The sequence below is a fragment of the Equus przewalskii genome, chromosome 18 (genome assembly GCF_037783145.1).
Source record: "Equus przewalskii isolate Varuska chromosome 18, EquPr2, whole genome shotgun sequence".
Lineage (NCBI taxonomy): Eukaryota > Metazoa > Chordata > Mammalia > Perissodactyla > Equidae > Equus > Equus przewalskii.
Genome location: NC_091848.1, coordinates 16,269,500 through 16,286,616, shown reverse-complemented (window position 1 = coordinate 16,286,616; position 17,117 = coordinate 16,269,500). Strand labels below are relative to the sequence as shown.

The 17,117-nt window shown below is 33.7% G+C and overlaps 1 protein-coding gene across 6 annotated transcripts in view; it reads right to left on the bottom strand.

Annotated features, from left to right (window-relative positions):
- NAALADL2 (N-acetylated alpha-linked acidic dipeptidase like 2) overlaps nt 1-17,117 on the bottom strand; it is a 1,266,186-nt gene that overhangs the window by 1,050,573 nt on the left and 198,496 nt on the right. The window contains exon 3 of one of the 6 annotated variants that reach the window (XM_070582379.1): nt 49-102. The exons of the other annotated variants lie outside the window; for them this stretch is intronic. The gene's annotated coding sequence lies outside the window, so the exon portion shown is untranslated. The remainder of the gene's footprint in view (nt 1-48; nt 103-17,117) is intronic. 6 annotated transcript variants of the gene reach the window in all.

The following is a 17,117-nucleotide window of genomic DNA, read 5'->3' as shown; positions in this document are numbered from 1 at the left end:
ACTGTCAAAACCAACAAAACAGTAAGAATCAAAAACAAATATACTTACAGTAGGGCGCTTCTGAATGAGAGTGTCATTGTAACAAGAGACACCGGAAAATGCCTGGGGAATGAAAAACAGAAGGCTCTGGGCAAAGACCCTCACAGGTGGTAGCTACCACAGAGCACTGGATATCCATGAGTTTCCCTTGCCTTTGGGAGCCTGAATTAAAAAAGGAAACAGTTCCTTTCAAATGTTGAGGTGCTTTCAAATGGGAAATTAAGGCTAAATATATATTGCAGATGACGTAATCAAAGTGTATTTAAATTTACTAAGAAGAAACAAAAAGAGGTTTCAATAACGTTTTGAAGAACTGTAAAAGAAATTGCTATGAAGAGGTTTTTAATCACTAAGACTTTTGACATTATTCCTCAGCAGGAAATATCTGGTTATCTCCCTAAGTTTTTAGAGTGCTTCAAGAATGAGACATTTTGGAAGTGAAGGAAAGCACACTATTAATATTATGAAGTCAAATGATATGCCAATGTCCATGTTCTGAAGATTGAATACTCTCAATCTTCATGCATATCAAAGATGAGAATCATGATGCCAAGTGCATATTTCATCAAATCATTTTGGACAACCGGGAAGTACTAAAAGATTGTATCTTTTTTTCTAAATAAATTTCTAGTCATATGCCAGGAATATAATGCATTTTAGATAAATTAACAAAACACCCATGTAATCAAGAAATAGCAACATTTCAACTCTGACAGTTTGATTGGTTTAACAATTATTTTATAAGTGGTCACAGATGTAAATTTGTCAGGCTGCCTATAATAAAAATTTATGAAAATTAACAGCTTGGTCATCAACTATTTCTTACAACATTATGATTTATACAGTATTGGGCCAATGCTATACTCAAACTTATTAAATTCAGTGCTCCATGCATTTAAGACCCAACATCCTTTCCCCTACACCATAGCTGCCTGGGGGAAACTGTTAAACTAACACAGCAGGTTGGACAAGAAGCACCATCAGAATAAGGCTGCTTTTATCCAAGATAAAATGGCTTCCACTTACTAAGAGTGTTCACTCTGCTAAACTATGCTCTTAGATTTTCATACAGCTTATTTAATCCTCACATCAACCATATGGAGGTAATAACTATTATTATCCCTACTTTAAAGGCGCAGAAATTAAGGCTTCGATAAGGAGAGTGACTTTCCTGAAGAAATGAAGCCAGTAAATAAAGAATAAACATGGACAACTATAGAGTCTCTCTGCACCCAAAGCCCACACATACTTAACAAAAAAAATTCCTACTATATATTGACAAAAACGAAAAGCTTATCAAAACAACTCAAGACAGAGATGCGTACAGCATAAGCAGCATTCCTCTGTCTCTTCCAATCCCACCACCTTTAAGTAACCAATGTGAACAGTCTACTGTATCCTCCCATGCCTTTCTTAAGCTCCAAAAATGGAGGCATACATCACCATAACAATTTGGAACTGATTTTAAATCACGCCATTTAAAAACAGAGTCTGTCGTCATACCAATCAAGTATCTACAATTATTCACGTAATTTTCTATTCTTTAATAATATAAAGTATACTTGGTGATTCTGGGTCATTTGCGTGAAGTTTGTTTATGTTTTACAACTTTTTTCATTATTATAAAAGAGATTTATATTTTCCTTTCAATTTTTATAGGTTCATGATGGTATGGATTTTTTAATATTTTTCCCTGAATCTAGGAACTTTACTTGTTTATTTGTTCTGATTATTAGTTTTCCAGGCATGCAACTGAATCATCTGCAGATAGCAATTTGATCCCTTCTTTTCTATTATTAACAGCATATATTTTGTGTGTATATGTCGTGATTGCATTAGCAATGACCTAAAAAACAATGTTGAATAAAAGTGTTGATGGGTGATCTTCGTGTCTTGGTGCTCTCCATTATAATGGTAAATATTTTAAGATTTAGCTATAATAATGAAGTTAATGCTAATTTTAGAAAAAGCCTTTATCTTGTTTAGGCAGTTTCTCTTGATTCATATTCTACTTAGATTTTCAATTTCCAAAATGTGTGCAGATGAACAAAAATGTGTTCAGACATTTTATCAACCGGTTTCCAACTTCTATACATAAATTCATGTATTCTGTATGTTAATTTGATGTTATAATAAATTATACTGTTGCATTTCTAAAATTTTCTCATTTTCCAACATAAAACTATCCTTCCATTACTGGAACATGCCCTACCAGACCTGTAATTAGTTCAATATCTTTTGATTTGCTCACATTTTATTTAAAATTCATAATTTCTCTGAATTTTAAGCTTATTGTTATAGAAATATCTTATAGTCTCATAATTATTTTAAAATCTTCTGTACTATGGTTTTTGCTCCTTTCGTATCCTGACTTTATATTTTCATTTTGTCTTACTTTTTTAATTGGGCTTATCATTTTCTGATTAATATGTTCAAAGTACCAAGTTTGACTTATTTTTCCTTTCTATACACTTACTTTAGTTTTACCTTTATCAATTCTTTCTTTCTTTTCTTTTTCTTTGCTGAGGGAGATTCTCCCTGAGCTAACATCTGTTGCCAATCTTCCTCTTTTCGCTTGAGGAAGATTCTCGCTGAGATAACATCTGTGCCCATCTTCCACTACTTTGTATGTGGACTGCCACCACAGCATGGCCGCCATGAGTGGTGTAGGTCTGCACCCAAGAACTGAACCCAGGTTGCCGAAGTGGAGTGCACCAAACTTAAGCAGTAGGCCATGGGGCCAGTTCCTATCTTTATCAATTATCTTGTACTTCTTAATTTAATTTTTTTATTGGTTTATTATTAATTAGAATGCTTAGATTACTTATGTTGTCTTTTTAAAAGATAAATATTTAAGGCTATGTATTTTCTTTCAGCACAGCTTTAGTTGTATTCAGTGCAAAGTATTTTTTGTTTTTGTATTATAAAATATTTTGCTTTTCATTATTCTAAATTCCTCTTTAATCCAAGGGCTATTTAGAAAAATGTTTTGTTACTTTGTTTTCCTAAAGTGTATAAGATTTTTTTTGATGGTGTTAGAGAGTTTTTGGTTTTGTTTTTTTTGGTTTTGGCTTTTTCATAGTGTTGATTTTAGTTCATTAAATTTCAATAAGGAAATGTGACTCATCAAATATATCATTTTTAGAATTTTTTCTTTTTGACCAAGGACGATATTTTGTAAAGATCCAAGACATAACAGAAGAATGTTGATATGTGTGTGTATGTTTCTGTGGCATATACAATTTTACAAAACTGAATAAATGTGAACATTCCATGAAAGTCTATAATTCGTTATATTTCTTTTCTGTTGTCAGTTTGTCCCCCTCACAGTCAGTGATTCATGTCAATAAGCCAATACAGAAATCTCATATTTCTCTCTGTGGTGACAAAATTAGATATTTATTTTAAAATTTATACACACTCATCCGTAAGGATTTATTCTGTCTCTGATTGTTTAAAAAATAGGATTGTAATATACTGTTTTCCTGAAAAATGCCTATCCAAGATTAACAATTATATTTCATGTTTTTGTGGCTGTATAATATTACATGATATAGTGTATTAATTTATTTTGCCATCCACTTCTATTGATAGGCATTTACTTGGTTTCTAGTCTTTTGCCATTAAAAACACTCCTGCAATAATCATCAGTACATATACCTAATACCTGTTAATGTATTTAATGTTTTTTCACTATGGGATACAGTCTCTGAGGTGGGATTGTGGGGCAAAAGTTTATGCATTTTTAACTTTAATAATTGTTGCCAGAATGCTTCCTCAAGAGCTGTTACAATTCACACTGCCAGCACTGCTGTGTGAGAGGACACTTTTCCCACTTCTTGACTGCACACACTATTCTAGCTTCTATCTTCAAAGAACACTCTCCCCTAGACAGTCACATTACTTCACTCTCTCTTTATTCAGTTTCTGCTGAAATTTCTCCTCACCAGGGAGCTCTTCCCTTAACAATTTATTTTAACTATCCATTCACTCTTCCAATTATTCTCTATCACCTTACCTTGCTTTCTTTTTCATGGCATTTACTATGACCTGATAGTATACTACTTGGATGTGTGTTTATTAATTTGTTGTCTTGTCCCCTCCTACATCTCCTGTTCCCCTACATGAGAGAGGATTCTGTCACAATTAAAAGAAGCCTGGGGAGTTAATTCAGATCAAGTCCTTGGTCACAGGTTCCCATGACCCTTCCATCTTGTTCCTTTACCTCACAGTCCAGGAAGGTTGCTCAATCACTAGGGTAGCACTGTCCAACAGAAATACAATATGAGCCACAAATATGATCCTCACATGTAATTTAAAATTGGGATCATCATACACAGAATATAAAATAAGTATGTTTAATATACTTATAGAAATATAAGAAGGGATTAAGATCTATTACGAATCAGTATATGTGCAAAAGCACAAAGCAGAAAATCTAGAACTAAAAAATATAATAATTAAATTTAAAAGCAGTTTATAAAAAGTTGAACGAGAAACCAGTGAACTAGAAAATATATGTGAAGAAATTATCCACAATGCAGCCTAGAGAGACATGGAGATGGGATATGTGGAAGAGAAATGAAGACATAAAGAATGGAGAAAGTTAAAAGTTCTATTTAGGTGACAGAGGGAGAAGAGAGAGAGAATAGAACACAGGCAATGTTAAAAAAGGTAAGGATTGAGAATTTTTCAGAACTGATCAAAGATACCAACCAAAGATTAGGAAGCTCAATGAAGTATGAGCTGTATAAACAAACAGAAATTCATATCTAGACAGAGTACAGAAATACAGAACAACAAAGAGAAAGAAATTATCTTGAAAGCAGCCAAAGAGAAAAGTAGATAATCAAATAAATACGAAAGTGACATTTGACTTTGCAAGAGCATCAAAAGTTGATCACTGTCCGTGATATGCCATCAACTTAGCATATATGACAGGCAAAACTTACTAAAGATAAAGAGGGTCAATATATAATAAAAAAGGTACAATCCACCAAGGAGGGAGATATAACAATTCTAATCGTGTATACACTTACTAATATAACTTAGCCCACCAACAATAACCCAATGGCAAATGAGCAAAAGATCTACACAGGTACTTCTCACAACAGGAAATGTGTAAGACAAATAAACATAATGGAAAGGTGCTCAACTTTTTCAGTGATTAGAGAAATGCAAATAAAAATCAAATGACTGGCAAAAATGAAAAAGTCTGGTTATACCAAATACTGGCGATAATAAGAAACAATTTGTTCAATCAGTTTGGAAAAAGATTGGCATCCAACATGTAAAGTTGAAGATAAGCATAAAACATGATTTAACAATTTATCACCACTTTTGAGCTCACAATTCCAGTAAGGTATATGTTTTAGAGAATTGTTATACCTGTTATTTATTATGAAAGAGCTCTGCAAAGTGTCTTCCCTGAACTGGCATTATCAGCATCATTCAAAAACTAGTTGGAAAAGCAAATTCAAAGGCCCCACTCCAGATGTATTCAATCGAAATCTCAGGGGGTAGGCACAGGAATCTGACTTTTACCAAGCTAGTGTTTGAGAAGCACTTCAGTAAAAGACATACAATCTATCTTCATTATTCGTAGATTCCATGTTTATGAATTCACCTACTCTGTAACATTTATTTGGAACTTGCTGTGCTTTCATTGTCATTCGAGGATGTACGCGTGCACAGAGTGGTGAAAAATTTACATCACACTGTGTGCACATTCCCAGGCGAGGTTGAACAAAGAGATCTTCTGTTTCTTGTTTTAGCTCTCATATTGTAAACAAGTGTCCTTTCTGTGGTCTGTTTAGTGCCACATTTTTTGCATTTTTCCGCTTTGTGTGTGTGTGATTTTGCTGTCTGTCATGGCCCCCAAGTGTAGTGCTGAAGTGCTGTCTAGTGTTCCAAAGTGCAAGAAGCTGTAACGTGCCTTATGGAGAAAACACATGTGTCAGATAAGCTTCATTCAGTCATGAGTTATAGTGCTGTTGGCCGTGAGTTCAATATTAATGAATCAACAACATGCATTACATAAGGTGTCTTTAAACAGAAACACACATAAAACAAGGTTATGTATTGATCGATTGAGGAAAATGTGGTGACCAGAGGCTCCCAGGAACCTAACCCTGTAATTCCCTGAGGGGCAATGATTTAGTATTGGCTAATTCAATGTTCTAGTCAACCTTATAAAATATAACTACCATGAATAATGAGAATTGACTGTATATAAGCACTGCCTATATTAGATATACAAAAGAAAAGAAACCAAAAAAATATGAAATATAAGAAACCAAATGCCATTGAGGGGAGAAAAAGTAAACCAATAATGGTATATTCACATAAGGAAATATAATACAGCTGTGAAAATTAATTAGGTTAATGAATATGTATGACATGATGTATGTATGTAAGGTATAACTACATTAACTGATATTATGATACAGATAACAAAGGAATATTTTGTTGAATGAAAAAAAAAAGTTCCAAAAGAGGAAATTCAACATGATCATAAAGACCAAAAGCACATAAAACTAAACAATATATTGTTTAAGGACACAAACATAAGTGTCCAACCATGAGGGTTAAAAGCAAAGAAATAACAGCAAATTCAAGATAGAGTCACTGCAGGACTAGGGGAAGGCAGAGAGATATGATGGAGGAAAAGCAGTTACACACATAAAAGTTAAATAGTGGGTCCAAAACTATTCAGGATATTATAAAAATATAGGAAACAAAGAATAAATGAATGAATAGATGGCATTTATTTATTTATTTTATTTTATTTTTTGGGGGGTGAGGAAGATTGGCCCTGAGCTACCATCCATTGCCAATCTTCCTCTTTTTGCCTTGAGGAAGATTATCACTGGGCTAACATCTGTGCCAATCTTCCTCTATTTTGTATGTGGGATGCTGCCACAGCATGGCTTGATGAGTAGTGTGAAGGTCCATGCCCGGATTTTAACCCGTGAACCCAGGGCCACCAAAGCAGAGCACGCAAACTTAACCACTATGCTACCAGGCCAGCCCCTGTACTATATATAGATTTGATGAATCTAATTATATATACCAGAGTTTTTAAAGAGTAATGGTAATGTTATACTTATTAAATTTGACTTGTTAGTTTTTATAAATAATTTTCCATAATGACTTACTACTTGATCAAAATTTTAAAACTGGGATACAAAAATTTCAAAACATTTTGTTTGGAATACAAATGTAAGAATCATTAACTTGAGGTGAAATGTTGGTTTATAAATACTTTACTGAAAGATGAAGGCCATAAATATAGACTAATATCATTAAAGAATAATAATATATTTATCTTGTGACTTAAAGTTTATAGGGCTCTTCTATACACATTGACTCATTTAAGTCTATTCTCAGGCATTGTTATTTATACATGAAGAAAAGACCTTTAAGAGGTTAAAAAAATCAAAGTACAAAAATCTAGGACTTCAAATTCCAAATCCAGCAATCTTTCAATCATATAGCTTCAGTTATTATAACTCCTAATAGCTGTATATGTATATAACTGTTTATAAAACATTTTGGGAGTATATTTTTAAAAATTGATTTTATATGATCTAGTAATATAAAGTTCACATAAGGTGAATATTGGCTATGACAAAACCAAAAATAATATATGCAAATTGTTCATATAAAAATGGTTGGACTAATTCCCAAGGTCATCATTTTCACCATCTACTGACTAGAGACTTACTACAACGAAGCCACCAATGTTCTCACTCTTACAATTTCTCTTTTGAATATTTTTAAATCATCGAAGATCTCATTAGCCACGGAACTTCAATCCAGGAAAGAGCACTTTGAGTGATCTCCACAATTGGTCAATTACTGAGAATGAACTTTCAATGGTAAGTGTTTCATATGTGGTATAAATCTAAGAACAGCTTTAAAAACTCAAGTGGCTATCAACTTGATCAAATAATCAGTGCACAATTCTCTAGTCTATCACCAGTCAGAATGCAAACATCTTGCTTCGAAGACATTCAGCATGTCCAGACCACTACAATTGAATAACATTAAAGGAAATATTAATTTCTGACTGAATTAAAATCAACATAACACAAAGTAAAGAGCCACACAATATTTTTCATTCCTTCCTTCTCTAGGAGGTTGTCTGTGGACACTTGAATTTACTATGCTAAATAATATTGTTCTAAGTAAAAGCCTCGGTAAATTTCTGAAAACATTGGAACATAAAATGAAATCCAGTTGATTTACTGATAATATTTTTTTTCTTTCATTACTGATAATATTTTTTTTTCTTTCACTTAACATGGTTACACAATGTGTCAATTATCTAATCACTTAGAATTCTCAGGAAGAAAGAAACAACTTTCTCTATAGAGAATCAGTTGGCTTTCATAATACTCAGAGAATATTTGCATAATAACACCGTTACAGCTGCAAGGTTAAATCCATTAATTTATTGGGAACAGAACAGGCTGTTCTGGTTGGCTGTTGCAAAAATTGCTTTTTGCACTTGTCTTCTCCACCATCAAGTATTTGCTGCGAGCACACAATTACTGCAGCAAAGCCTATGTTGCCAAGCGAGGAACCTTATTTAACATGGAAAGTGGCGAACAACTTCACTTTCTGAAAATGAAAAAAATTAATCTTGAAAAGCTTCCTAATTAACATTTTCTCCTTCACCAGTTGTTTCGCAGGATAAAGTAGAGAACAGCCACTCGGATGAAGGTTAACTAGATGAACCCTTTTCTGCAGGAGCTCTCAAGAGCAAATGTCGTCACTAACCAGTCGCTCTTCATAACTAGAAATCATCTCAAAGCTTCCTTAGGTTTTCTTCCCCCTAAACGGTCAATTTAAAAATAGAGTACTTATTTCCGAAAGTCACTAAATCAACAAACCATCTCTTGAAGTCCATGTTACATACTCAAGAACTGCTATTTATTAAATGTAAGGCACCTTAACCGCATTTTTGTGAAGTCATAGCAGAAATCATTAAAACAAGAAAGGGCTACCCTAAAAGTTAAATCACATCTTGAAAACGAACAGCATTCAGCCAAGTATTGATAATGCATATAACCTATAGTATAACTAAGTTGAGAAACTTTTTCCTGTCCAGGATTACTAAATCACAGGAAACAAAAATTAATGAGGACATATAAATTTTTTAGAAATTAGGGAATTTATAAAATGTTAGCCTTGTTAAGAAAGGAATAATCAGTTATAAACATAAATAATAATATACATTTATGTATTATATTCGGGCATGGAGTGAATTCTAGGGTGAGAGGAGAAAGAATCAGACAAAACAGCAGAGACAAAGAAAGAGAGCGCAGGGAGAGAGGACGAGAGGGAGAGAAAAATGATGGTATAAAAAGTAAACCCTTTTCTTTCATCACCCCACCTTCCTACACCTACAGTGGGCCCAAGAGAAAGGCAGATAGGCAACTTAAAGGGAATTCTTCAAGTTTTTCCACAAAAAAGGTAATATTCAACAAATATTTTCATTATTATGTTGGAAATCCTTTAAAAAGTACAAAGGCCACATAAATATATGGGAGGAAAAGTGGGAGGGCGGTTGGGTAAAAGTGGGACATTTTCCCTTGAAACAAAGAAGTTCAATATCACAGTATTTGTACAGTTTCAGTACCTACAATAACAAGGCATTTCTCTGCCTTGGTTTGGAATGTCTGTCTCTCCACCTTTTTAACCTGCCAGTTTTCTATTATTCCTTCAAGGTCCATGTCAAATATATTCCCATTTATGAATCTATGCCAGATCCCGACAGTCTAAATTAAATGTTTCTTCTTTCAAATTCCCATACTATTTATTCTTACTTCTATTATGAAATGCAATTTGTATTAGTTAAATTGTGAGTTTCTTGAAGGAAGATGACATCATTTACCTATTAGCCCCAACACCTGGAATGACTCATTATATCAAGTAGGCTTGTAAAATGTATTTGGTGATCTATGTTGAAATTCCTCCAGCAGAAACTATTCTGTTGATCTAATTCTGATATGTCAAAATGTTTTCTTTATTTCACTTAAAAAAAATAATAATCTACATATCATTAACTCAGACTGACTGACCATCCTTTAAGGTGGTTCTAACCAATACGGCAGCCAGAGTGATTTTGTGAAAGCATATCTCAGAGTGTGTCACTACTCTGCTCACAAGCCCACAATGGTTTCCCATTTCACTCAGAGTACAAGCCACAGTCTTTATAATGATCTACAAGTACCAGGCACCTTCTGACTTTATTTGCCTCCACTCTCTTCCCATCCTTCCATTTGAGTCACAGTGACCTCCTTACTAGGCTTTGTTCACCACAGGGCCTTTGCACTTGCTGTTCTCACTGCCTGGAATGCTCTTCTCTTAGATAAGCACATAGTTCACTCCTTGACCTCCTTTATATCTTTACTCGAAAGTCACTGCAGTTAGATGTTTCTTAGCCACCTTATATAAAATTATGCCCCATGACACTTCTTATTCTTTTTCTTTACTTTTCTCATTAGCAAGTATTTCTTCCTTATACATAATACACAAACATACACATCATCATCATCATCATCATATTCTTATTTATCTCATGGAAACATAAGCTCCAGAATGGCAGGGCTTTTTTTTTTCTTATTTACTCACTGCTCTATTCTCAAAGGACAAATAAAGTGTGACCCATGGTAGGCCCTCAATAAACATGTATTGAACGTTGATCGAATCAGTAAAATCTTCTATGCATATTTGGACAAAGTAAGTGCTTTTGAATATCAACAGATTTTTGTTGGCATTGCAGCCCTGTTCCACTTTTAAACTTTTTACAGAAATGCCTATATTCCAAGGCTGGAGGATAGAGAAGAAAAGTTTTGCTATTATCCAATAATATCAAGTGAGAAAGAAAAGGTAAATATTCAAACAGTCTAATGAGAATATTAACTATCAAAATCCATTTTTGATTTAATAAAAACATCTGGTAACTATATGATATTTTGCTGTTCCATGCTAATTATATCCAAATACAAATGAGAGTGTATTATGCATTTTCCTGTATATAGACATGTTGAGGGTTGAAGTGTGTTTCCCAAAAAGATATGTTGAAGTCCTAACTCCCAATACCTGTAAATGTGACCTTATTTGGAAAAAGTCTTTACAGATTAAATCAAAGTCATATTGGATGAGGCTGGGCCCTAAATCCAATGACTAGGGTCCTTACAAATGAGAAATTTAGACACAGAGAGAATGTCATGTGAAACAGACACAGAGATTAGAGTGATGCATCTACAAGCCAGGAAGGCCAAAGATTGCAACAACCACCAGAAAGGAGGAGAAGCACACAACAGATTCTCTTTCAGAGTCTCCAGTAGGAATCAACCCTGCCAACACTTTGATTTGGGAGTTCTAGCCTCTAGACTGAGAGAATAAATTTCTGTTGTTTTAAGCCATCCTGGTTGTGGTATCTGTTACGGCATGTCTAAGAAATTAACACAATACACAAACATGTGCATGTGCGAGGGAGCAAAATTTGCCTGAAGGACCGTGGGCATTGGAGTTTCACAAACTTGGATTCGAACTTAGCTCCACTGATTCTTTGCAGTGTGATTCTGAGCAAGTTACTTACCATCTCTTACATCCATTTTCTCCTGTAAAACTGCAATAATTGCATTGCAAAGATTAACTGAAATAATATATAATGACCAGAATCAGCCACATGATGAATTTAACAAATAATAAAAGTAATAATGCTGGATTAGAGCTAGGTTGCATACATTACACTCACATGCACCAATATTTTTACTTAACTTCATGTTTGCTTCATGTTAAACATATTAAAACTAGTTTCTCAAGGAAATGAAATATAAAATACAGTCATTTACCTAAAATCCATATCCTACATATTTTTAAGACTGTAAACTGTTTAATGTAAAATATGATTACAAACACTAATACATATTTGTGTTTTCAATGACCATGTTCATTTACTATCCACTTACATGTTATATCATTTATTATAAAAATGGACTCTAGGGCCAGCCCCAGTGGCCTAGTGGTTAAGTTCGGCACACTTCTCTTTTGTTGCCCTGGTTTGGTTCCCAGGTGCAGACCTACACCACTTGTCAGTGGCCATGCTGTGATAGTGGCCCACATACAAAATAAAGGAAGACTGGCAACTGATGTTAGCTGAGGGTGAATTTTCTTCAGCAAAAAGAAGAAGATTGGCAACAGATGTTAGCTCATGGCAAATCTTCCTCAGAAAAAAAAAAAAAAAAACAAGGAGTCTATCCTCCAGTCTTTATTAAATTATAACTTACATTTCTGTAGAATATTTTTCCTGTGGTAGCAGAGCTGCTTCCCATTAATTACAGCACTTATTCAACCTTGAAAATTAATAATAGTTTATAGAACATAGTGGTTCCAATTCAGCATTTTAGGATGATACATAGAAAACTATATGCAATGTTAGACAACACAGATTTGGAAAGTCAATGGCAAATTCAAGTATGACCACAGAAATATGTGTAGAAGAGTGTATGGTCCAGCAAGGAAGACAAATGTGAAATGATTGTGAGAAGTAGGTTTCGCCTTCAGACACAGAGCCTAAAGGGCACAAGAGGGATAGTTCTATTCTAATATGTAAAGGTTTGGTAGATAAGAGTGTCAATTTGTTCTGTATTGCTCAGAAAACAACATTTGGGTTATCAGACCAAAAGGAAGGCAGATTTTGAATGAATACAAGAATTAGCTTTAAAACAATTTGAGCTTTCCCCAAATGGAATGGGCTGCCTCAAAATGGTACAGATATTTCTGGAAAACTTTTATCATCATCTGCCAAGTATATTGTACAGTTGGGCTAGGGAAACTTAATTCCCATGATTCCATGACTTCTTAGGAGCAATTAAACTCATTTTGTAGCTAACTTCAAGGAATATAAACTTTCACAGAACCAACCATTATACTGCAAATCTATTGATAAAATTTGGCTTCCTTAACTCAAAAGTTAAAATTCAAAAGATGTCGAATAAACATATGCAAAGCTGATCAACCTTATTAGTCATTGAGAAAACAAAAATAACCTCTATTCACCCATCAGAACGGCTAACATTAAACATGCTGACAATATCAAGTGTTTATAAATAAGCGTTGTGATTGGAACTATCATATATTGTTGCTGGGGATGTAAATTGGAACACTCATTTTGAAAAACTCGCTTGTATCTACTAAAGCTGAAAATATGCATGTCATATGACCCAACAATTATACTCTAGGTATATATCCCCCATAAAGTTCATACAAATATTCACTAAAAGACATGTATACAAATATTCAGAGCAGTAATACTCATGGAAACAATCAAATGAGTGTCAACAAGATAAGATGATACATTCTTTCAATGGAAAAACATATAGTAATGAAAAAAAATGCACTACTGATCCAGCAGAAATATGGATGAATCTCAGAAACATAATTTTGAATGAAAAAAGTCAGACACAAGAAAGCACATACTTTATGATTCTATTTTTATATAGTTCAATAAAAGGCAAATCTGATCTATGATGTTAAAAATCAGGATGATAGCTACCTTTGGGGAGCTTTCTGGAGTAAAGATAATATTCTACTTTCTGATGAGTGGAGAATTCATGGTGTAATTTTTAGTCTAAAAAAAGAAACATCCAGCTTAACGTTTTTAATTGGCATACTTTCTACATATATGTTACACTTCAACAAAATGTTTAATTTTTTTAAAAGTTAATTTTCTGTCTGTGAAATCAGAGGAATATATTTGCAAATCCAGAAAATGATTTCTGTACCTTCTCATCTAATGCCAAGATACTTTAGCAAAAACATTTCAATTCCTCACACACTGTTGCTTTTAGGAATATAGAATATTAGAGCCTGAAGGAGTCATAGAAGTCATCTGCTTCAAATCCAGGAGTGGGGGCTAGGAGAAAAGATATAGGAAAGAAATTGAGGCCCAAAGGAGCTATTATTCCTAAAATCAATCGATAGCTAGATACAGAGCAAGATCCAGAACCTAGGTACCTGGCTCCATGTCTAACGAGTCCCCTCTACCTTGGAAATCCAGGACTTTCCTTTCATAACCACAGAGCTATTTGTTTCTATTTTTTTCTTATTGTTGGCAGAAAATCTCTACATAATTCCCATAATAATTCCAAGGAAAATACCTTTCCCTTAATTTGTGGATAAACCAGTTTCAATTTCCTCTTTCTTCCAAAGTCTGCTGAAAAGTGCTGCATAAATGTTCAAGACATGGACACAATTTCCACAAGACTGAGTTTAGAGTGTACCTTGAAATGAAAAATGGTGCTGATATTTAGAAAATGAAAAATAGCGAACTAGCCTTGTGGCTCAGCAACCGAATGTTCCACTACGGCACAAGTTGCTTGGTATGCTATAAATTCTTCCACCTTAAGCTCTGAAAGACAGAATGAAGACCTGGGGGACTTTGTTGGTTCCAGTGATCTATCAAGCAACTTCAAGAGCCCAAAAATTTGCATCATTTGGCATGTATAATGCCAGATACATTCAATCCAGTGAGATAGTAAATCAATATTCCCCTTAAATTATGAGACAAAGCAGCAAGCACAGGAGCATAGCACCTGCCAGAGATAAGAGCACTAAACAGAATTATCATTCAACCCAAACATCAGGAACTAAATGTTCAGACCATTAAACTGCCCACCGTGACATGCTGAATGGATAACATGTAAAATATATGTAGATATATACATTTAAAAACATATACGATATTAAATGATGCCACCAAAAAAGGAACTCTGTTTTAACACAATGTCGAAGAATGAAACATTTATAATCACATCAATTGATGCTAGTATTTGAAGCTAGTCATTAAAAAATCATTAATTGCTTATTAATATGAGACTCCATGCTTCCGAAAACCACATAAAAAGATTCTCATAGTTAATGATTGACGTATTGAGAAAATGTTAGAGTCAATGTGAGACTATTTCCTTAAACAGAATCAGGCTATCTTATGTGCAATACGTCAAGTGCCATTACACATAGGAATGTGTAATGGAAGACTATGAATTCTTTTCCTAATAAAATATTTTACAGGTGTGAATAAGCAATGTCGTTTTTTAAATCACTTTAAACCTAGATTTTACATGCATTTTTCCATTTAATTACAACTACTTTTTTTGGCTTAATTATATTTTCTCATAATGGTGTATTTCTTGCTTGTCACATTTCAAAGGGATTGGCCAAAAAGCAGTTGGTCAAGAAATATGGAATAAATATGGCAAATGAAAGTCCGTATTACTTTTCAGTGTTATTTTCACAACTGGATAAATATTGTCTTTCATATACACATAGCCATAAAGATTTAATTCCATTTCATCTTAATCGTACTTCACTCACTGTTCAAAAGGAGTTGAGCTAATCTCAATGGGAAAACATATTTTTTTCCGATGATGCACTACTGTATTTAGATAGACATTTAATTTTCAGTTTTTCAAAGTAAATTTATGTTAGCACTTTTTTAAGGGCAATGGAATGTATTTTTAAACAATAGTAATTTACATAAAAATAATACTTTGTAAGCAACTGTTATAATATTTTCTAATACTAAAATCTGCTATAGAAAAGTAGCTACATAAGAGCAATATGGCTTTACATCAAAATCCTCTCTTGCTTTGTTATATGAGTGTAATCTATGTAAAACACGTGGATTTTGGTACATAATAAAGACAGAGCCACTTGTAAGATCATGAAGATTGTGCCCTAAACAATTTCAGGGGTGCCACTTACTTTCCGGCTTCTATGAATGACCCCACTGCAGTAGTACAGAGCATACCCAACATGGGCATAAGCAGTGGCCCTAAATAAGCACCATAGCAAATATTTCAAATGTAATAAGAATAACACAACCAAGCTAAATTTTCCATAAAGAGAATTTCTGCACACTTATCATACAGTTAGGATTTTATAGTTTTCCTGCAGACCATCTCATTATATTAAAATTTTCATTTATCTATTCCCAACTTTTCTCTCAACAGGAATACTTTTATTAACTCCAGTCAAGCTATCTTGACTCACTTATCTCTCTGTTGGGGAAATATTCCTTTACAACTCAATAGGCCTCAGGATATAACCACATTTCTGGAAAATAATTGATACTGTTAATAACCATGAGTCAGCTAGAAAAGGTTAAATTATGTTTCAATCTTTCTGATTAATAAGGAAAGCAAGTTTGTGATAAAGTTATTCAAAGTTTCTCCTATGAGTGTTCATAAGGGTGAAACTCTAATTTTGATGATATCCTTAATAACTTTTTTATAACAAACATAGAAGAAAATTTCATACTGCTTATACTCTTCATTTCAAGCTGAGATAATAAGACCACGGAGTTCAGTAAAACTGTTTCTAAAAGAACATAGCTTTATCTGAGCTAAAGTTTAAAATAAAATATTAACTATAAAATAATAATCACAATTGATAACATATATTGAGTGTTTACCATACATAAGGTACTGCGCTAGAAGCTTTAGATAAATTAACTTCTTGAATCTTCAAAATCAAACTTGCAATTTTGTTATCCCGACAGTAGTGATGAGGAAACTGACGCTTTCTCTGAGACTGAGCAATAGCTTGTGTCATACTGGCTGTTATGTCTTCACCTCTTCTCAGTTTGGGGGAGAAGTACAAATATCAACGACAGGCATCAGAGATACTTGCAGAAACTGCACATGCCCTAAACATTTAGACACATCCTGCCTAGGTGGGGCTCCTCCTGGTCCTATAAAGAGCTACGAATAGGAAAATGTCCTACCCCTCAGGTGTGTCAGTTAAGAAAAGTTTAAATCAACACCAAAAACCCAGAAGAATTAATAAACTGCATATCCTCCAAATAATTCTCCTTTAGTATTAATTATAAAAAATTTATTTACAAAAGCTGGGCTGTTATAAGTTCAGTTATAATATTTTTCAAGAATGGAATATAATAGTCTATGTTATTGATGAAAAATCAAGTAGGTGTACTCTGGGGTTGACATTAAAGATTTTTCATCTCAACCTATTCTGAATGGAAGCCACCTGAGAAAATA